The sequence below is a fragment of the Rhinolophus ferrumequinum genome, chromosome 11, assembly GCF_004115265.2.
Source record: "Rhinolophus ferrumequinum isolate MPI-CBG mRhiFer1 chromosome 11, mRhiFer1_v1.p, whole genome shotgun sequence".
Classification (NCBI taxonomy): domain Eukaryota; kingdom Metazoa; phylum Chordata; class Mammalia; order Chiroptera; family Rhinolophidae; genus Rhinolophus; species Rhinolophus ferrumequinum.
The window spans coordinates 69,036,636-69,057,242 of NC_046294.1; the positions used below are offsets into that span (position 1 = coordinate 69,036,636).

The following is a 20,607-nucleotide window of genomic DNA, read 5'->3' on the forward strand; positions in this document are numbered from 1 at the left end:
TTATATATTAAGTAAGAATAGTGAAGTCTTTTCTCTATGCTTGAATTTAATCAGGAAAAAAATCCTTTGATGCAAAAAGCCTTGCATTACTCTTTGAGAAACACTGCAAAATCCCTTGACCCCAAACATCACAATGCAGACCACTGCAGCCAGCCTCGAGAGCTAGTTCCAAGTTCAGATCAGATCTCCTTGCCCACTGCTTCTGGACCCAGCCTTGATGCAGATCCCACAACTCTTTACTGAGCCCTACTTATGCCTCTTGACTGTAAATCGATGGATTAGGATGAAAAGAATGCCTCTCCACTGTGTTCTGTTTTCCAAAATGCTGTAAAAAAGAAAGTAATCTTCCAATAATACAATTTATCCACCCTCTCTTCTCAAGATTGCTTTTTGCTTAACATTTATTGAAGCAACGTGTGCAACAAGAGGAGAAAATATATACTTATTCCTGGCCTCTCTGGTATGTCTCCCAGATCCCTTTATTTATAATGCTTTAGGTAATAGGAGAGAGATTTCTTATACCCTTCCTTTCTAGCAATACAATTCAATTTCACACATAATGAAAACTGTTTACTTTCTTTTGTTTTTGTAAGTAAGCACTTGCTCTATCTACCTGACTGAAGCTGACAGCAATTATTTTTAAATGGACAAAAACTGCTTTTAGACAATTTCAAGTATTTCCACATAGCTTTTAAGCAATTATGTATAACTCTGCACTTTCTCACACGTGCTAAAAATGTACATGTGTATGTTATATTTACCAAGTGTGTAAATATACATGGCACTATCCTGAATACATTGGCATCACTGGAAATCAATTTGAAGACTTAAAACAGTGGATAGACACTAAGATTCATGTCTGAATATCTATCTTTTCAGTGTCATTCAACTAAGCTAGCTCCTTAATTTTGGATCCTTTCCGTCAAATTGAAATAGAGTGTAGTTGGAAGTGAAAAATGACTGTTAATGAAATTATTATATTTGTTATATTCCACACAATTGCTTTTAGATTCCACATAATTGTTCCTACTTGCTAACAAAAATGGCATAATTATGATCAGTGAGAAAATCATCTCTAATTTACTCAATTCCATCTGCTACTGGGGATGAGGGTAAAGATCAAAATTCCAAAGTCTTTTCCAGGTCTTCCATGTTCTGAACAGTTAGACACATAATGAATGGATATATCTTTGCTAGAGTATATCAATTAATTATGCGAGAGAGGTTGTGAGCCAAAAGGAAAATATTAATAGATGCTTAAATTTGTTTATAAGAAAGAACATGAAATTGAGTCCCCAAAGGTATGATCTCAAAGAGATAAGCAAGAAAGAAAAAGGTAAAAAGGAGAAAGTGAGAGCAAGGTACCACAACAGTATGGGGAAAAAAGTATTCACAGTGAAGGTAACAGAAATGCCAAAAGATTTTTCAAAATTAGGATGTCTAATATATTAAGTTTCTACTATATATTATTTAATACTATTGTCTTCAAAGTCTTAATAAATCAACCAAATACAAGCTTGTATTTCTTCTTCAAAATTATTGCAGAGCAGAGAGAAATAATCAATCAACCATAAGGTGTAAGTTACAGTAAAATCGAGCATTTATAACATGTTAGTGATTTGAGAGAGCAGTAAGTAGGAGACATATAAGCTGGCTGAGAATTCTGGGAGATACTGAGGTAGAGAAACACTGGGTTTTCCCATATGGGGTATGTGAATTTAAGTAATTTTCACTTCAATAAAATTGAAATCATAAACTTTGAACAAAGGGATTTCTAGGCAACTGCTTCCTATTTGGATTAAAAATACCTGTCACAACACCAAATGGAGGTTTTGCTGTGCAAATCAAATAATATATTATGCATGAATCTATGTTATACTCTAACAGGTCATACATAAATATATTTATAAAGACATTCAAATATCATAAAGGCTAATGACTATGGTGAATGCAGAAAAAAATAGTAAAGATGTTGTATCACAAAACACATTCTAATTAATGAAATTTAAATTTTAGTGTCTTATTTTCTGGTTTTGTATTGTCAATAATTTTGTACATTAACTTAGAAAAATGTCATGTATAATAAGAGTGAAATGCATAGAAAAGTTTACAAAGAACTACTAGGAGTTCAAGGGAGCTCCAATAACCATTGCATCCTTTTTAAAGCCCAAAATGACCTTTAAAAAAAAAGTATGTCAGTATAACTTAACTCATAATTTAGCAATGTAAAATAAAAATTCATTAAGTTAAAAAAGTTTCTCTAGAATCACAGTGATAGCTAAACTACAATAATTTTCAGTGACTTAAAACAAGACATCAGTTTGTTGCTGCTGCCACATTGAATGTATGTCAGATGGGACAGACAGCTCCAGTACCAAGACTTGAAGTACAACCCTCTTGACAAGTCAGTCATCTTTAAAAATGGATGTCACTTGGAGTATGTTGAACCGTCCTTGATCATTATGTATAATCTTTTTAATGTATTGTTGTATTCGATTTGCTAGTATTTTGTTTAGAATTTTTGCATCTGTATTCATCAGAGATACTGGTCTGTAGTTTTCTTTTGTGTGTTACCCTGACCAAGATGTGGTATCAAGGTAATGTTGGCCTCATAAAATATGAGGTAGTATTACCACTTTTTCAATTTTTTGGAAGAGTTTGAAAAGGACAGGTATTAAATCCTCTTTGAATGTTTGACAGAATTCACTAGTGAAGCCATCTGGTCCTGGACATTTGCTTTTGGGAAGGTTTTGAATGATTGTTTCATTTTCCTCACTGCTGGTCAATCTATTTAGATTTTCTAGTTCTTTGAGATTCAACCTAAGAAGGTTATATGTTTTTAAGAACTTGTTCATTGCTGCTAGGTTATTGAATTTGGTGGCAAGTAGTCTTTCATAGTATTTTTGCATGATCCTTTGTATTTCTGTGGTATCCATTGTAAATTCTCTTTCATTTCTCATTTTGTTTATTCGTGTCTTTTCTCTTTTTTCCTTAGTGAGTTGAGCCAAGGGTTTGTCAATTTTATTAATATCTTCAAAGAAGCAGCTCTTTGTTGCATTAATTTCATCTATTATCTTTTGTTATCTAATTCATCTATTATTCTCTAAATTTTATTATTTCCTTCCTTCTGCTGATTTAGGTTTCATTTGTTCTTTTTTTTCTAGTTTTTTAAGATGTAATATTAGGTTATTTCTTTGGGATTTTTCTTGTTTCTTGATATAGGCCTGTAATGATATAAATTTCCCTCTTATTACTGCTTTTGTAGTGTATTACGGCTTTTGCAGTAATACTCCCCATAAGCATAATAAAGGATAAAATTATATGATCATATTAATTGGTGCTAAAAAAGCATTTGACATATACACCATGGATTTGTGATTAAAACACTTAATCAAACGGGTATAGAAGTAAAGTACCTCAACATAACAAAGACCGTGCACGACAAAACCTCAGCTAGGATCATACTTAATGGTGAAAACTGAAAGCTTTTTCTGTAAGATCTGGAACAAGACAGGGATACCCCTGTCATCACTGTTATTCAGCATAGTATTAGAAGTCCTAGCCAGAACAATCAGGGTAAGACTGAGAAAAAACTCAAAGGCATCCAAATTAGGAATGAAGTCAAACTGTCACTTTTTGCAGATAACATGATTCTTTATATAGAAAACCCTAAAAACTCCATTAAAAACTATTAGAAACAATAAACAAATACAGTAAAGTTTCAGGATACAAAATCAGTGTACAAAATTCCATTGTGTTCCTACATACGAGGTTGAACAATTAAGTTGGCAAACTCATCCTAGAAAAAGTTCTACATACCTCATTGCTGAATATCAATACAATTCCCTTTGAAGTATTCTCCTTAGGAAGCTATGCAGTGATGCCAGTGCCTAGTTCACCCTTCAAAGCTATTTTGGAACTCTTTTTCTGTAATGGCCATCAGAGCTGCCATCAAATTACTCTTGATGTCCTGAATGTCCTCAAAATGTCTTCCTTTCAATATTTCCTTTATCTTCAAGTAAAGAAAGAAGTCATTGGGAGCCAGATCAGGCAAGAAGGGAGAATGATCCAATACAGTTATTTGTTTACTAGCTAAAAACTCCCTCTCACACAGTGCCATGTGAGCTAGTGCATTGTTGTGATGCAAGAGCCATGAACTGTTGGCAAAAAGTTCAGGTCATCTAACTTTTTCACGCAGCCTTTTCAGCACTTCCAAATAGTAAACTTGGTTAACTATCTGTCCAGTCAGTACAAATTCATAATAAATAATTGTTCTGATATCAAGAAAAGGTTAGCAACACCATTGCAACAAGTACATGAACTTAATTGTCAGACCTTGTATTAATGAAATTTCAGAAAAAAAAGAATGAAAAAAATTCCCTTTGCAATTGCAACGAAAAGGAAGAAATATCTAGGATTAAACTTAACAGGATGAGAAGAACCTGTAAACTGAAAACTATAAGACATTATTAAGAGAAATTTAAAAAGACAAAAAGTTATAGAAAGGTATCCCTTGTTCATGAATTGGAAGAATCAACACAGTTAAAATGGTCATATCACCCGAAGTAATGTACAGATTTAATTCGATGCCCATCAACATTCCAATGGCATTTTTTTGAAGAAATAGAACAATAACGACAAAATGTTATTAGATTTGTATGGAATCACAAAGACCTTAAATAGCTAAAGCAACCCTGAGAAAAAAGAACAAAAATGAAGGTATCACTCCCTGACTTCAATTTATACTACAAAGTGACAATAATCAAAACAGCATGGTATTGAGAGAAAAACAAACACACAGCCCAAAGAAATAGAATTGAGAACTGAGAAATAAACCCACAAATATAGGGGCAGATAATTTTGACAAAGGAACCAAAAACATACAAAGGAGAAAAGAAAGCCTTTTCAATAAATGGTGCAGGGAAAAATTGAATGCCACCTGCTAAAGAATGAAACTAGACTGCTATGTCACCATATACCAAAAATTAACTCAAAGAGGACCAAAGACCTAAACATAAGACCTAAACAAATAAATTGCATAGGAGAAAGTACAGGTACTAAATTTATGAACCTTGGGTTCAGAGAGGTTTTCATCAATTTGACCTCAAAGTCAAGGGAAGTTTGTGAAAGCAAAAATATGTGAATTGGACAATATCAATCTAAAATCTTCTGCACAGCAAAAGGAGCCATCGTTAAAGTGGTTTGTAAAAGACATTAAGAGAGTGTCTTTAGTTGTGCTGCCGTGGATGCCTCAATGTCCTGATCATTTTCATTTGGGGGAAGAGACAGAAGTTGCAAGGTACCATATCCAGTGAATAAAGTGGAGGAGGATACACTGCAATATTTTTTATTGGACAGAAATTGCTGTATAACAGAAACGATGTGTGACACGAAACGTTGTCATGATGGAGGATGATTTGCGGCACACTTTCAAATACACCATCTTTCAACTGTAGATCACACCAGACTGACTGCACCCAACAAGTTGAAACTTGTCACGCAGTTACTAATTTACAACATGCCATATCCAGTATTGAAGATCCTTGTCTTTCCATTGCATGGCACTGGGCAGCAGCATGCACTGTATATTGTGATCACAACAGAAAGGCTTTTGTCTCTTCCTCAAAGTGAAAATGACCGTGAAAGGTAAACATTTTGAATTGGTTCAGGACATCAAGGCAGCCACAACAGCGCAACTAAAGACACTCACAAAAGAGGACTTCCAGAACTGCTTCAGAAAGTGGCAAGAATGATGGGATAAGTGTGTTCAAAGAGCGGGGTAGCATTTTGAAACAGGTTAATGGCAATGTGTCTTTTACTGTAATACATTTTTTTTAATTTAAATATTCACTATAGTTTTTGATCACACCTTGTGTGTGTGTGTGTGTGTGTGTGTGTGTGTATTTTTTGTTTGTTTGTTTGTGTCCAAAGAAAATTGGCTCATAGTGGGAAATGGCGTGGGAGGGGAGAAAAGATTGATTTTCTAGTTCTGTGGATTATAATATATGAGTTATTGGTTACATTCTAATCCACCAAGTTGTCTGTCTATATTTCTACTTATGTCAAAGTTGAGATTGCTTGGTTCTTTCTATGAATATTTTTATAAAAATAAATACTGTTTAAAAATTTTTTTGACTCGACAGGGCTGTCCCCTATCACCTCTGCTTTTCAACACAGTGTTTGAAGTCCTCACCAGAGCAATCTGGCAAGAGAAAGAAATAAAAGGCATCCAAATAGGGAATGAAGAAGTTAAATTGTCACTCTTTGCAGATGACATGATGCTATATATAGAAAACCCTAAAGACTCCACCAAAAATCTATTAGAACCAATTAGCGAATACAGTAAAGTTGCTGGCTACAAAATCATCTACAAAAGTCCATCGTATTCCTATATACTAACAATGAAATCTCAGAAAAAGAAATAATAACAAAAAAAAATTCCTTTTGCAATTGCAGCAAAAATAATACCTAGGAATAAACTTAAGCAAGGATGCGCAAGACCTATATGCTGAAAACTATAAGACATTTTTAAAAGAAATTGAAGAAGACACAAAGAAATGGAAAGACATTCCATGCTCATGGACTGGAAGAATCAACATATAAAATGGCCATATTACCCAAAGCAATATACAGATTTAATGCAATCCCCATCAAAATCCCAACGGCATTTTTTAAAGAAATGGAACAAAAAATCATCAGATTTGTTTGGAACCAAAAAAGACCCCAAATAGCCAAAGCAATCTTAAGAAAAAAAGAACAATGCTGGAGGTATCATACTCCCTGACTTTAGCTTGTATTATGGGGTAACAATAATCAAAACAGCATGGTATTGGCAGAAAAACAGACACATAGACTAATGGAATAGAATTGACACCCCAATAAATTTTAATTAAAAAAAATTTTTTTTTCAGCATTGTTGACTTGTAATTTTAATACAGTTTTGAAGTTTCTTTTAAAACACAAGTCCTTTCTAACATGGAATTTTCAAGATATTATGTATTCTACAATTAAAATATATTTAACAATAGACTCTTGATTTATATAGCAATTCTGCATTCTCTAAAGTAATCAAATATTTTTTGAGAGTTTCAATTCATAAAGTCTAACTAATTCTCCTTTTATAACTAATTTTTCGAATGTGCCAAATGATTTTCTATAATTATGAATTTAAGAACTGAGTCATGGTTTTCAATTTCCTTTCAATTTTAATTCTTTTTTAAATTAAAGTTTATTGGGGTGTCAATTGTTAGTAAAGTTACATAGATTTCAGGTGTACAATTCTGTATTACATCATCTATAAATCCCATTGTGTGTTCACCACCCAGAGTCAGTTGTCCTTCTATCATCATATATTTGATCCCCTTTACCCTCATGTGCAACCCCCCTACTTCCTTACTCTCTGGTAACCACTAAACTGTTGTGTGTGTCTATGAGTTTTTATTTTTCATTTGTTTGTCTTGTTCTTTTGTTGTTTTTGGTTTATATACCACATATCAGTGAAATCATATGGTTCTCTGCTTTTTCTGTCTGACTTATTTTGCTTAGCATTATAATCTCAACATTCATCCATGTTGTCACAAATGGTCCTATTTCATCTTTAATCAAAGATGATGGTGTATTCGCTTAAGCATTCTAGAGAAAACAGTATATATTGATAAAAAATTATTTAAGAAAATGTATCCAAATGAGTTTAAATGTTCATAACTATTTAAATCTTCTTATCAAACATTATGTTTTTTAGCAGAATTTTCATTCTACAAATAAGCAATCTTATATTATAACAAAGGAAATAATTATCTGAGAGTCATGATAACACTCAAGAAACAAACTATGCAAATAAATATATGTGGAAAATGGTCTTCAGATAGATTATAATCTTTCTGTTGGGGTCTTCTACAGTTTCTTAAATCTCAGAATAGTGGCACAGGTTATTAATGAATCATTATATGGCAGTTAATGTGGCTATCATAACTACTCATGATAATAAACATTAAAAGTGAAATAAATCATATAGTTAGGAGAAAGGTTAAAAGCCTTTTGAGACAAAAAATATATCTATCAACACAGCTTGGTAAATGATCTCTCATTTCTCCTCTGACAAAACAATAAAATATCAAATTAAAATAAATTCTTCAAAGACTGGCATCCAACATCCTACTCTTTCTAAGTTACATGAACCCATTTGTATTAACACAGTTTTGGAGGAAACTGGTACCTATTTATTAATGGAAATGATTAGACACATATAAACATACCTTGATAATAGCTTACAAATATGTTTCAGATATTGTCTTAACTATTCTCTATGTATCTACTCATTTAATTCCCACTATAAGCTTATAAATTTAGCATATTCTTATATACTCTTTTTTCATGTGAAGAAACTGAGACACAGGAGGGTAATTTAACCCAGGTCATACAACTAAAAGTAAATATGATATTTTTAAAAAGGTTTGAACCCCTTTACCTGGCTTTGGGTATTTAGGTCTAAATTACTTTCAATGCTTCCGTGGAATTAAAGGAAACTCCACAGGGTATCTTTTGTGTCCCCTTCCTTCCACCATAACTCTTTCAGATTTCATAGGAAACAGAATACGGAACTATATGTGAACCAGAATTTTACTAGTTACATGAATGACTTTATCAAATCAAAATGGTTTACATGGATAATAAGTTCATTTAAGGCCTAAATGAAGATGCTCGTAGATTAGGTTTTTATGGCAATCAAAATTCTTACTCTATTTTTTCAATTCATTTCTTAGTTGCATGGTGGAATTAGGAAAAAAAAAAGAAAAAAAAACCTTCAATTGCTTCTTTAAGGCAAAATTAAGAAAGACTTCCAAGTAAAATTATTAAACTTCTTCAAAATTTCAGAAAACTTTTAAAATACGTTTTTATTTGTACTGTTGCATGATATCGCTATTGATTTTTCCCCTAACTAAAGACATGCATACTCCTCTCTCCAGCCTACTTTCTGTGATATAAAATTTAAACTATAATAGTACTAGTAAGAACAACAATAATTTAGTGACATTACAGTTGATAAGGTGTGAATAATTATAGCTGACGATGAGCTTGTCCCACAAATCTGTTTTTTTTCACTTTAGGGCACACAGCCCCAAATTTTCCACTAGGACATATACGTATTTGCCTGAAGTCTTTCCTAGCCGCGGAACATACTTTCCCTTCTGGTGTCCCAGGTCAGAGTGTTGTGGAATCAATGCTACCTGAGAGCAGGCTTCACCCAGCTGACGGAAGTTGGTGTACAAATCCTATTCCTATCAATTTGCAGGCAGGATAGATCTGAATATATGTTCTAATCAAGTACACTTTTGTCCCACACTAATAATTAGCTCAATAATTAAATCATTTATTGTTCTCTTCCCTCCCATTTGTCTAACTTCCTCAATCTCTATTCTCTATCTTTCACCTTCCAAATTAATGGTTTGCAGTGAAATACTTCTTTCAGGGACTGCTTCGAAAGGAACCTCTATTGTCATCTTTAGATTAGTCTGATAAACTTCACAAACATTCAGCTTAGACTTGGATTATTAGAGTTACATGGAACAGTATGCCCCATCTGTTAATAATAGCCCAGGCAGACCTGTAAATGTGTAATCATAAAGTATGGTTAACATACTGAATGCCTCAATTCAAAGCTCTACTCTGACATTGAAAGAATGGCAATTTATATAACTTCTAAAAATAAATTATATTAATTTCTTTCTTGTAAGAAATAATTTTAGAAATACTCGTTGTTCTTAATTAAAACTTGCCATTTTGTATATGTTCCTGTTTCAGAGCTTTCCACTAGGTGAAATATGTTAGACTGAGAAAGACAGATACCATATGATATCACTTATCTGTGGATTCTAAAGAACAAAATAAATGAACAAACAAGACAGAAACAGACTCATACATACAGAGGACAAACTGATGGTTGTCAGAGTGGCGAGGCTTTGGCAAGCTGGGTGAAAACAGATGAAGGGATTAAGAAATACAAATTGGTAGTTACAAAATAGTTATTGGGATGAAAAGTACAGAAGAAGTGTATAGTAAATAATGTTGTAACAGCTATGTATAGTGCCAGGTGGGTGCTAGACAAATCGGGGGCTCACTGCATAAATTATATACATGACTAACCACTGTGCTGTACAACTTAAACTAATATAAAATAATATTGAATGTCACCTGTAAATGAAAAAAAATAGTAATAAAAAAAGCTTTTTGTGAGGAACTCAGTAACGTGTGTGTATGTGTTTAGGGATACTCATTTCATTATTTTGTGTTTTATTTTTTATCTATGGAATTTTATTTGTTAACTATAAATGACAAAATCATTCCTTATCGGTAATCGAGAAACCCATGGTATCCAATATTCTCACTCTTAATTTATCACAATACCAATAGACAAAATTTGAGAATGCCTAGAAAATTTAGTAAAAATAGTATTCAGTTATGCTTCATTATAGATACATGATTGCTCAAGTAATCAAAACTTGTCTAGGATAGTGGCATTCATGGTCTATATTCAAATTCCTGGAGCACTCCCTTCAGTGACAAGATAAAAATATGTTAAACATTCAGCAGAAATATACAATACATATTTACACATACCCACATACACATATACGTATGTATTTTTTTTCTTTTTTAACATGCATTTTTTGTTCTTCACAGAAATTTTAGGTTTACTTAAAAATTACTCAAAAATTACAGAGCTCTCATATACTCCCTCACCCCACTCCACGTACAGTTTTTCTTATTGTTAGCATGTTGCATCAATTTGATATATTTGTTGCAATTGATGAATCAGTATTGATAGTTTATTACTAATGGAAATTCATAGTTTACATTAAGATTTATTGTTTGTGTTATACATCTGTGGGTTTTGACAAGTACATAATGCCGGTATCCACCATTACAGTATCATGTGGAATAGTTTTACTCCCCTAAATATGCCCTGTGCTCCTTCTATTCATTCATTATATTTTTTAAGTAAGAAAGTTCTAATTTGAGTTCCCTAATGTCCAAGGAATTTTGTTAGAGTGATTATAAACAATAAGAGCTGGTCAAGTGATCTGACAATAATAAAGCGAAAGTTTATTTTTGTGGGGTCTGTATCACAAAATTAGCCCAGGATTTTTTCTAAAAGGATGGAAGATGAAACTCTGTAGCAATTTGCTCCATTTGGTGGGCAAATGTTGATAAAATATTTGAAATAATTTATTGAAATAGTCTTCAGTAAATAATTTCCTGAAGAAAGGCATGCAATTACTGTCTGTAGAACTTTCCAGAACAATTAAAAATTCAGTCATAAATAGTAGGGGAAAATCCTTAGTGAAATTATACCTTGATGAAGCATTGCAAAGTATGTCTACAAAATGAGACTCTATGGCCAGATGCTCAAATATGTGCTACTCTGAAAAAAGTTAAAGATGTTTCTTTATTGCAGACTTTCATAAACTTTAACAACACAATTTTCACCATCAATGCTCAATAAATGGATGTAATATACAGCAATTCCCAACCAAGTTTCCCCTACTGGTCATTTTTCTTGGGATTAGTGTTTCACAGGAGACATTTTGAAAAACCTACATTAAGCATTGTTAGCTCTGATATGCATTTCTATGACCCCTGCTCTTCTCACATAATACGAGGAGTGTCATGAAACAAAATAGCCACCCTGTGACAGGCTAGATAACTCAGGTACATAATCTATTGAATCCTTATACAGCCCTACTAAAATGTATTTCCTTTTCTATTTTATAAGAGAGGATATTGAAATTAAAACCACATTGAAAATGTCCAAAATACAGATGCACAGAAAGTATGTTTTACTGTGGTAAGATCGATATAACATAAAATTTACCATTTTAACCATTTTAAAGTTTTTACTTCAATTATATTAGTACATTTACAATGTTGTGTAAACATCACCACTATTTATTTCTACAAATTTTCTTCATCCCAAACAGAAATAATGTACCTTTCCTGTACAATAATGCCCCATTTCTCTTCCTCCCAAGTTCCTGGTAACATTTTAATTTCTGTTTCTATGAATTTGCATATTCTAGGTAATTCATATAATTAGAATCATACAGTACCTGCCCTTTGTGTCTAGCTTATGCCACTTAACATAAAGTTTTCAAGATCATTCATGTTGTAGCATGCATCCATATTTCATTCCTTTTCGTTTCTGAATATTTTATTGTATGCATATACATGTAATGCATAGTGGAATGCGTAAGGTGATTTGTCTAATTTGTTGCTATCTGATTAGGTGGTTGTGTGATACAAATGAAGATACTAGACAAACACTGAAGAAGAGAAAACAAAATCCTATCTGTATTATATCCAAAGCTTAAAAACACATATTCTAAATAGATGAATTTTTAGAGCTAAGCATTGATTCATTTTTCTCATAAAAATGATTATAAAGAACCAATTTGCGATTATACACATCTTCATATTTTCCTGTTGGATTATCATGACTCTTACATTAAAAATTAAAATTCATAAATAGTACAAAAGACTGGTTGAAATGTAAATCATGAAATCTGGAAGAAAACGGAATGTGTCTGTGCAATGCACCAGAGTATCTCTATTCAGAGCAGAACTAGGCAAAGCTGGCATCCAAAAAAGTATCTTCAATAGACAAATGAATGAATAACTGCTTATTCTGGATATTTTTGTGACTTTAAAATAACTTCAAATGTGTAAAAGTTACAAGAATAGTACAAAGCAGTCCCATATGCTCTTTAATTAATGACAATTAATAAGTAGCCCCATTTGTTTTATCATTTGTTTTGCACTCTTCCTGTTTCTACTTTGTCTTTCCATTTTCTTTCTAGACTATCTGAGCATAACTTGCAGACACATCCTGTTCTATCATTCCATATGCTTCAATATGTGTTTTTAACAACAAAGAAGTTCTCTTTCATAACTGCAGGACAATGATCAAAATCAAAGATTTACAACTGATACAATATTTTTATCTAATCCACCTTATGCAATAAAATTTACTATTTTCCTCAATAATATCCAGTACAACTATATTTCCCCCAATCTAAAATTCAATATAATTCCCGCACTGCCGTGGGATGGCTCTTTACAGTATCTTTATCTGGCATATTTTCTCAGCCTACGTTTATCTTCTCTGATCTTTAAATTTGAACAATAAAGGCCACTTATTTTGTCAAATATCTTCCATGTATGATAGTTCTCATGTTTCCTCATTACATTCAAAATATGCATTGTTGGCAAGGATATTACAACTTTAACAGCTTTAATTCTGTAGTCCATCATTATCATTGCTGCCTTACTTCTGCACTCAAGTTATTTTATCCTTTTTTTTTTCTAATTTATTCTCCTTACCAACTCTAATCCTAATGAAAACTGCCATTCTGCCTACTCCATGCCTTTACTTGTACAACTGAATGCAGCTGGGATTAAAAAACAGACAAACAAACAAACAAAAAATGTCACACACTAAGCTAACTAGAATTCTTTAATTTCACACTTCAAATGTATATATTTAGTGTGTTCATTATGCTATACTGTCCTATATATTAAGACAAACAGATGGATTTTCTAGACCTATACTAACTAGTCTTGTAATCACTAGCCATATGTAGGTTTTGATCACTTGAAATATGGCTGGAGGGACTGAGAAACGGACTTAAATTTTACTTAATTTTACTTATTTTAAATTTGAATTTAAAATCTGATTCTCAATTCAGTTACTTGAAAACATTTAAGTAATGCTTGAGCAACTCAATTATGTAAACCTACTTTTCAATCACAAATTTTATTAAATGCAAATAAAAATTAAGTGTTTCTCATGAAAATTTTACATTTGAATTGAGGTGGTTGTAAGTGTGAAATACATACCAGAATTTGGAAGACTTAGTACAAAAAAAAAGTCGTATCAAAAAAAAAATGTCATACAATATGTCATTGAATTTTTTTGTATATACATTGCACGTTGAAATTTTAGTATTTTGGATAAATCAAGATAAATAAAACATCATAAAATTAATTTCACTCATTTCCTTTAGATTCTTTTGTTAGTTCCAGAAATTTTTAAATTACCGATGCAGATCACATTGAATTTCTGTGGCAGCACTATTCTACTACATCCTATAGTCACGATTGCTGTGCATATAAAATATTGGTAAGAACTGTGATGGAAATATGCACGTGATGCTGAGGGTATACACAAGGGGTAATTAATTCACAGTAATGGCAAGGAAATTTCTACAGTACACAGTGACCTGAGAGTACAATTGGGAACAACTAAGAGAAAAGGAGTATATAATAGATAAGCAATTAAATTCATTCAGCAACTATTTTAAAAAATTTGTGTTAGTACTCCGTATACAATAATAACTTTGTCAAGGTGTGCTTTTAAAATGCATTCAGTAAGTGTTCTCTCTTCCATTATGAAACAGGCTCCAGTCACCACTTCCTGTTCTTTATTGGATTATGGTATTTAACCATGTTTCATCCTACAGTATTTCTCTCACCATCACCATCACCACTCCAAACACACACACACACACCACACACACACACACACACACACACACACACGATCTCCTTTCAACACTAAGTCCAGAGCTAAAATGTAATTCAAATCATCTCACCATACATCTAAAAACCCTCTATTGGCTTCCTATGTCCTTTGGAATAAAAGTCAAATTCCTTATAATGGCCTATAAGATCATCAAAGATCTGGGCATCTGGCTACTTTAGTGTATGAACTTAGAAACTAAAGCTCTCCCCCAGCCTGACTATCAACCAGAGCCTTGGTCCTTTCTCTTCCCTCTATCTGGATTGTTCTTCTCACAGACATCTGTTTTTCTCAATTCTCACTTCCTTCCGTCTCTGTCAAAAGATTTCCTTCATTAAAGGGGTTTTTCTTGAACTTCCTATTTAAAATAGCAATTCTTCTTTACCCCATTCTTTAAAATCCCCTGCTATATTTGATCAATATCTGAAATACTATGTATTTAATTTACATTTGATTGTATATTGCTCCCCACTCTCACTCACGAGTGTGCAAGGTCTTTAAGGACAGGGTCTTTAGTCTTTCATATTTACTGTGTATCACCACTGACTAGAAGAAGGCCTATTACAGAGTAGGCATGCAATAAACATGTTCAAATAATAATTTTTTAAAAAACTGGAGGAAAGTCAGATATCAAGCTAAAAATGCATAAGTTGAGCAGTCAGTAAACTAAATGGTAATGTCAGCATGTCATAAAGATGGTGAATATACATATTCTTTCATCTGCAATATACCATGAAAATAAAACTTTCATTAAGTTTTAGAAATTTGTAGTACAGAAAACCTAAACCTCAGAGGATCTTTAAACATATGCATTTATAGTATTGCTCTTGTTTATTAAGACGAAAGAATGAAGAGTTGGAAAGTGAATGAAAATAAACTTTAATTTTGAAATGCAAACTGATGAAAGTCACTAAAAGGTAAAAAATGTTTTTCAAGCTCTGTTTAGTATTTAATACATCGATGTTCAGATTTAAAGATATTTGGAATATTTTAAACATTTCATGTTTACAGAGTTTTGTTTTTTTGTGTTTTTTCCCCAGTCTATAGTTATTTTCATGAACGGAAGTCATAATATTTGCAAGATAAAGAGGGCAGACTTAAGTTTATGTCTAGCTTGAATAAAGAAACAAGGGCATGGTACAAGTGGCCTCTGAGGAGATGAGAATGATAGGAAAAGTGAATCCAGGAACAGGAAGTCCAGTTAATGTAAAACTAATACTAGGAGGTCATAGTATGATTCAAATTTAACATTTTATTAAAGTATTTTATACACACACGCAAACACACATGCATACACATAAAATGTGTACAGTTTAAAAAATACACACTGAATATATTCATAATCCACTACTCAAAAATAAAAAAAAAGAGCTGTGCAAGTACCCCAGAATTCTTCCTTTGTAGTTCCTTCTAATCCCTTACCCCACATCAAAGGGTAATCATGACTTCTAACAGTATAGAGTAGTTTTGCTTATTTTTATATTTTACAAAACTAAGATTTGTCAGACTTTTCCAAGTATGGCTTTTTTTATTCAATATTTATTTTTGAGATTCCACAAATGTAGCTGTATAGCATTACATCCACAATTTATTCATCCATGCAAACACTGATAGATTTTGCGATAGTTTCCAGTTTGGGGACATCGCAAATAGAGGTTCTATAAACATTCCAGCACATATGTACATTTGAGTGTGTAGTGTGTATACATACACATCATATATGTAAATACTGGGGGTGCCAAATAATGTATACAAGTGGACACTTTGGTCAAGTTGCTTAAGCAGTAGTTCACCGTAATCAGAAGTGTCTGGATATTGATGGTAACCACTTTGATCACCTCTTGTATTTAATTAAAAAAAAAATTAAGTCCCACTCACATGATTGTAAAATGTACAAACTATAGACTGTTGTGAGTGCTTAAGATGAAAGTCAATGTAAAGACTTAGCACAATGCCAAGTATGTAATTGATGTTCAATAAATATTAGTAGATATTACTATATCATGTAATTAATAGAACTTCTAATATCATCATTCTTTACTAACATTTTGTCATTGTAGTGCATCATAAAATTCAAAGAAATGCAATGCTTCATATTTTAGAACGTTCCCTGTATATAGAGATATGTTGTCCAAGAAACCACCTCTTAGCAACTCCATATTCAAATTCTTTTTTATCTTGGAACTTTTTCAGATATGATTCTGAATCTTTTTAAATTTCTGGAACAGCTCACAAAATCCAGTTAACAGCGAGTTAATATAAATGATTAGATTCAATAATGATATATTTCTTTGACTTTAAATTGCATGAAAGACAAGGTTGCTTATGATACTAAAATTAATACTGTGTCCGAAAGTACAGACTCAAAACACTCAGCATTACTGACAAGTACATCCCAGGTCTTATAAGCTAATTAAAATTCTGCCTAAACTTATATTTCAAATTACTATATTTAAACTACATCCATTAGAAAGGAAGAGGCATAATTCATTGTTTAACTACAGCTCACTGTTGCATTTTCTCAAAGAAAAATCCATAATGTGGTATCCTTTAAAACAAATCCGACTTCTATTATGGTAGCAAAAAATACCAATAATGTGACAGTGGATTTTGTAAGAGAAAGGGATTTTTTTTTGTTATACAATAATAATAAAAAAAGGAGGCATACATATTTCTTGAAGGAGTTTGTGTGGAAAGAAAAAATAAAAATAAAAGCATAGTTCCTAAAGTATATCTTATTTAAACAGCTGCAAAATCTTCCTACCAGCTTCCTGCCTGACAGAAATGCAGCTATGCCTGGATAAGGTTGGTTTTTAATTAAACATTCCGTGTCTTTCAGCAACTGAAAAATGAGCTAATAGCAATATATTCATATGAAGACACCACAGTTTTATTTCTAAAATCTGCTATTGATGATGGGTTATTTGTGCTAATTATGTCCACAGAGGTTAAGAAACAGATATTACAATATATTTAGGCATAGATATTCTATACTAATAATGGTTTCAAAAGCACACAGGACATTTAAACATGTCATATCTAAGCTAGCAGTTCAAGCATGGATTTCCAAGTCCCTGCCTATTAGTTTTACTTTAATTGATTAACCCTATTAAAAGACATAACTACAGAATGAAGAAATGCTTCCATGTTGTAGAGATATACAGTGTGTATGCCATGATCTTTCCTTAATGAATCCCCTGAGAATGGATCCATTTTTCAAAGTGTACTGTCTGTCTGTTAATCACAGTTTTTCCAATGTTAAAGAAAGAATATATGGAGTATATTTTCGTCTTAAAAATTTAACTCCAACTGACAGTTGCATTTCTTTGTTTAGTAACATAACCTAAAAGTTTTCAAAAAATCAGTTCATTACTAAAAAGAATCATATAATAAAGTATTTCCTATTTCATTAAAAATGATAATTCTCACCACTAACTTTAATGAGTAGATTTAGAAATTTAATGAGTATAACAAGAGAGATCCCTGTGCATAAGTGAGGTTCCTTATACTCAGTGATTCTTCCCTCATTGTCTTGTCCCTTTTTTTTAAAATGAAAATTTATTGGGGTGATAATGGTTAGTTAAATTACATAGGTTTCAAGCTGGTCCGATTTCAGTGGTGTCTATAATTAATTGATCACAGTCCTGTGCCTTATTTACTGCTTACAGGAGATTTAAGGAGTGATCATCTCTAAAGCCAAAATTTCCTAGTTCTATGGCTCAGAGCTTCTCTCTTAATAAAAACTACATTATTACCATTCAATCCTAATTCACGAGTTTATGCCAGGTACTTAAATATCACCTCATCCAACTTCTGTAAAAGCAAGTCTAGAATATCCCTTCCTCTAATCCTCTCACTCTTCCTATTTCCTTGTTTCCTATTTCCTTTCCTTCCTTCCTTCCTTCCTTCCTTCCTTCCTTCCTTCCTTCCTTCCTCCCATCCTTTCTTCTTTCCTTCCTTCCTTTCCTTCATTACTATGATTCTCTTAGAATTTAAGGATGTCTTTCAATGTGTGTCAAATACACATTTAATTGCTTTTGCAGTTACTATAAAGGGAAACACTCCCAAATAAATATCCTACTGGCTATTAAGTGTAAGCCAAATTAGAAGCATACACATTAGAAAAAAAAGCCCTGGCTAATTTATCCACCAGTGAACTAGGAAATTACTTTGAAGCCAATACTCGAGAGAGGCATACAATAATAGTAATTTTACTCTTTTATTTTTGGGGCAGTGAGCTATTCTCTTCAGCAGTATTATTATTACAAAAGATAATACTAATTTTAAACTCTCCTCTCAAATACTTTTTGTTTCCCATTCTCCTCTGGGCAACTCTCTCCTTCTAAATTCACTCTCTGGGCTGTAAAGTTATCTGTAGGTCTTCCTAGAGAATGCTAATCTCAACATCCATGTCTCAGAAGGAGTTATTTCCAGGAATCAGGGTGGATTTAACCCTTTAGGGAATTTTTACTGTGTTATTCCAATGGGATCTACTTACTAAGCGGTTAGATGGCCTTAGATGTATTGATTGCAAAGTGATTTTCTGGCATCTGTCTGTAAGGAATAATTAAAAACCCAACTTTGCATTTCACTGCACACACATTCTCATCCTCATTGTCATTAACCAACTACTCTTTTAATATAAAATTTTGATGTATGCTTTTTGATGAGAGAATAATTTCAACAAACAGTTATGAAATAGGTAAGTTGTGCTATTTACAATCAAAGATCCCAGGTCTCATTGATAGTTTGACATTAATAATACAGTAACTTCTTTTTCTAATTTTTTGAATGTTGAGATAAAGAAGATATGGTTAGCATGCATGTATTTGCATATGATTGGTTTTATATATGTGCATTATAAGATAGTTTAGCAAAAAGAAAAAATAATACCAAGCAGAAGTTTGCACACTGATATGTCAAGTGGAAATGATAAGGCATCCAATTTGGAGCAATGTAATTTGAAAAAGCAGATTTGATATCTTAATATAATTCTACTTGGAAAACAAAATATATATAGTATTTTTATAATACAAATATTGAAAGTAAAACACCATAAAATCCCCTTAACAAGTGAGGACAAATAGAACATACTGACATACAATACTGTAGGTGGAGGGAATGTTTGTTGTTGTTGTTGTTGTTGTTGTTTTCCTCAGTCTACAAAACATGGAAATGTGTTCTTACCAGTTTGAGGTTTTATCTGTGTTTTCAAATACCTTGCTAGCTTGCTCTCACGCCATCATAACCTGCTCACCATGGGTAGGATATTTACAATTCCAGGCTTGCTTGTTTGCTTGCTTTGCTTATTTATTTATTTATTTATTCATTTATTTATTTATTGACCTACCTACTGACTCAGCGGGTCTTCTGGAAGCTTCTCCACTCATACATCCAGCATTGAAAATTAGAGCTGCAAAGGGAAGAACCTATGGTTATCTTTCCGCATCCAAGCTAAATTGTCACATGCAAAGGAGAACTAACACTAAAGTATATTTAGAGCTATAGTTAAGAAAAGTGATCTCTTGTTCAAAGCATAATGACAAAAGAGGCTATGTCAGACAACAGATTACTTGAGCTTTTCATGGCCTGATAATGTGTGTACTAATTCATTCCTGTTTGAAGTGTGGACATCGCCTTATTTTGTCAAGCTATACGTAATCTGATACCATAATGTGAAGACTTCCTCACTAATATAGCTTCATGTTTTGTTTTTCAAATTCTACTTTCTTGCTTGTCATTTTTTACAAAATAGGAAACAAAATCAATGTACAGCATGCACAGCTGAAGGGAAATATCTATTAATTCTTAAAAGAATGCACATTTAATTAAATATGTTAAATGAATGAAATAACATGAAATGAAATTTTATTTCCTTAGAATTTAGGCTCATACTATCCAGAAGGATTACTGTCATCAACAAGGCTATTTCAGATTCATACTGAAATTATTGTTTTTTCTCAATAACAACTACAATAAAAAAATAATGAAAATATGGACAGAGGACCTGAACAGACACTTTTTAGAAGAAG

General features: G+C 32.4%; 1 long non-coding RNA gene across 1 annotated transcript in view; it reads right to left on the reverse strand.

The window, feature by feature from the left end:
• LOC117031346 (uncharacterized) overlaps positions 1-20,607 on the reverse strand; it is a 107,168-nt gene that overhangs the window by 21,149 nt on the left and 65,412 nt on the right. The window contains exon 2 of the long non-coding RNA XR_004424507.1: positions 19,926-19,988. This is a non-coding gene — a long non-coding RNA (uncharacterized LOC117031346). The remainder of the gene's footprint in view (positions 1-19,925; positions 19,989-20,607) is intronic.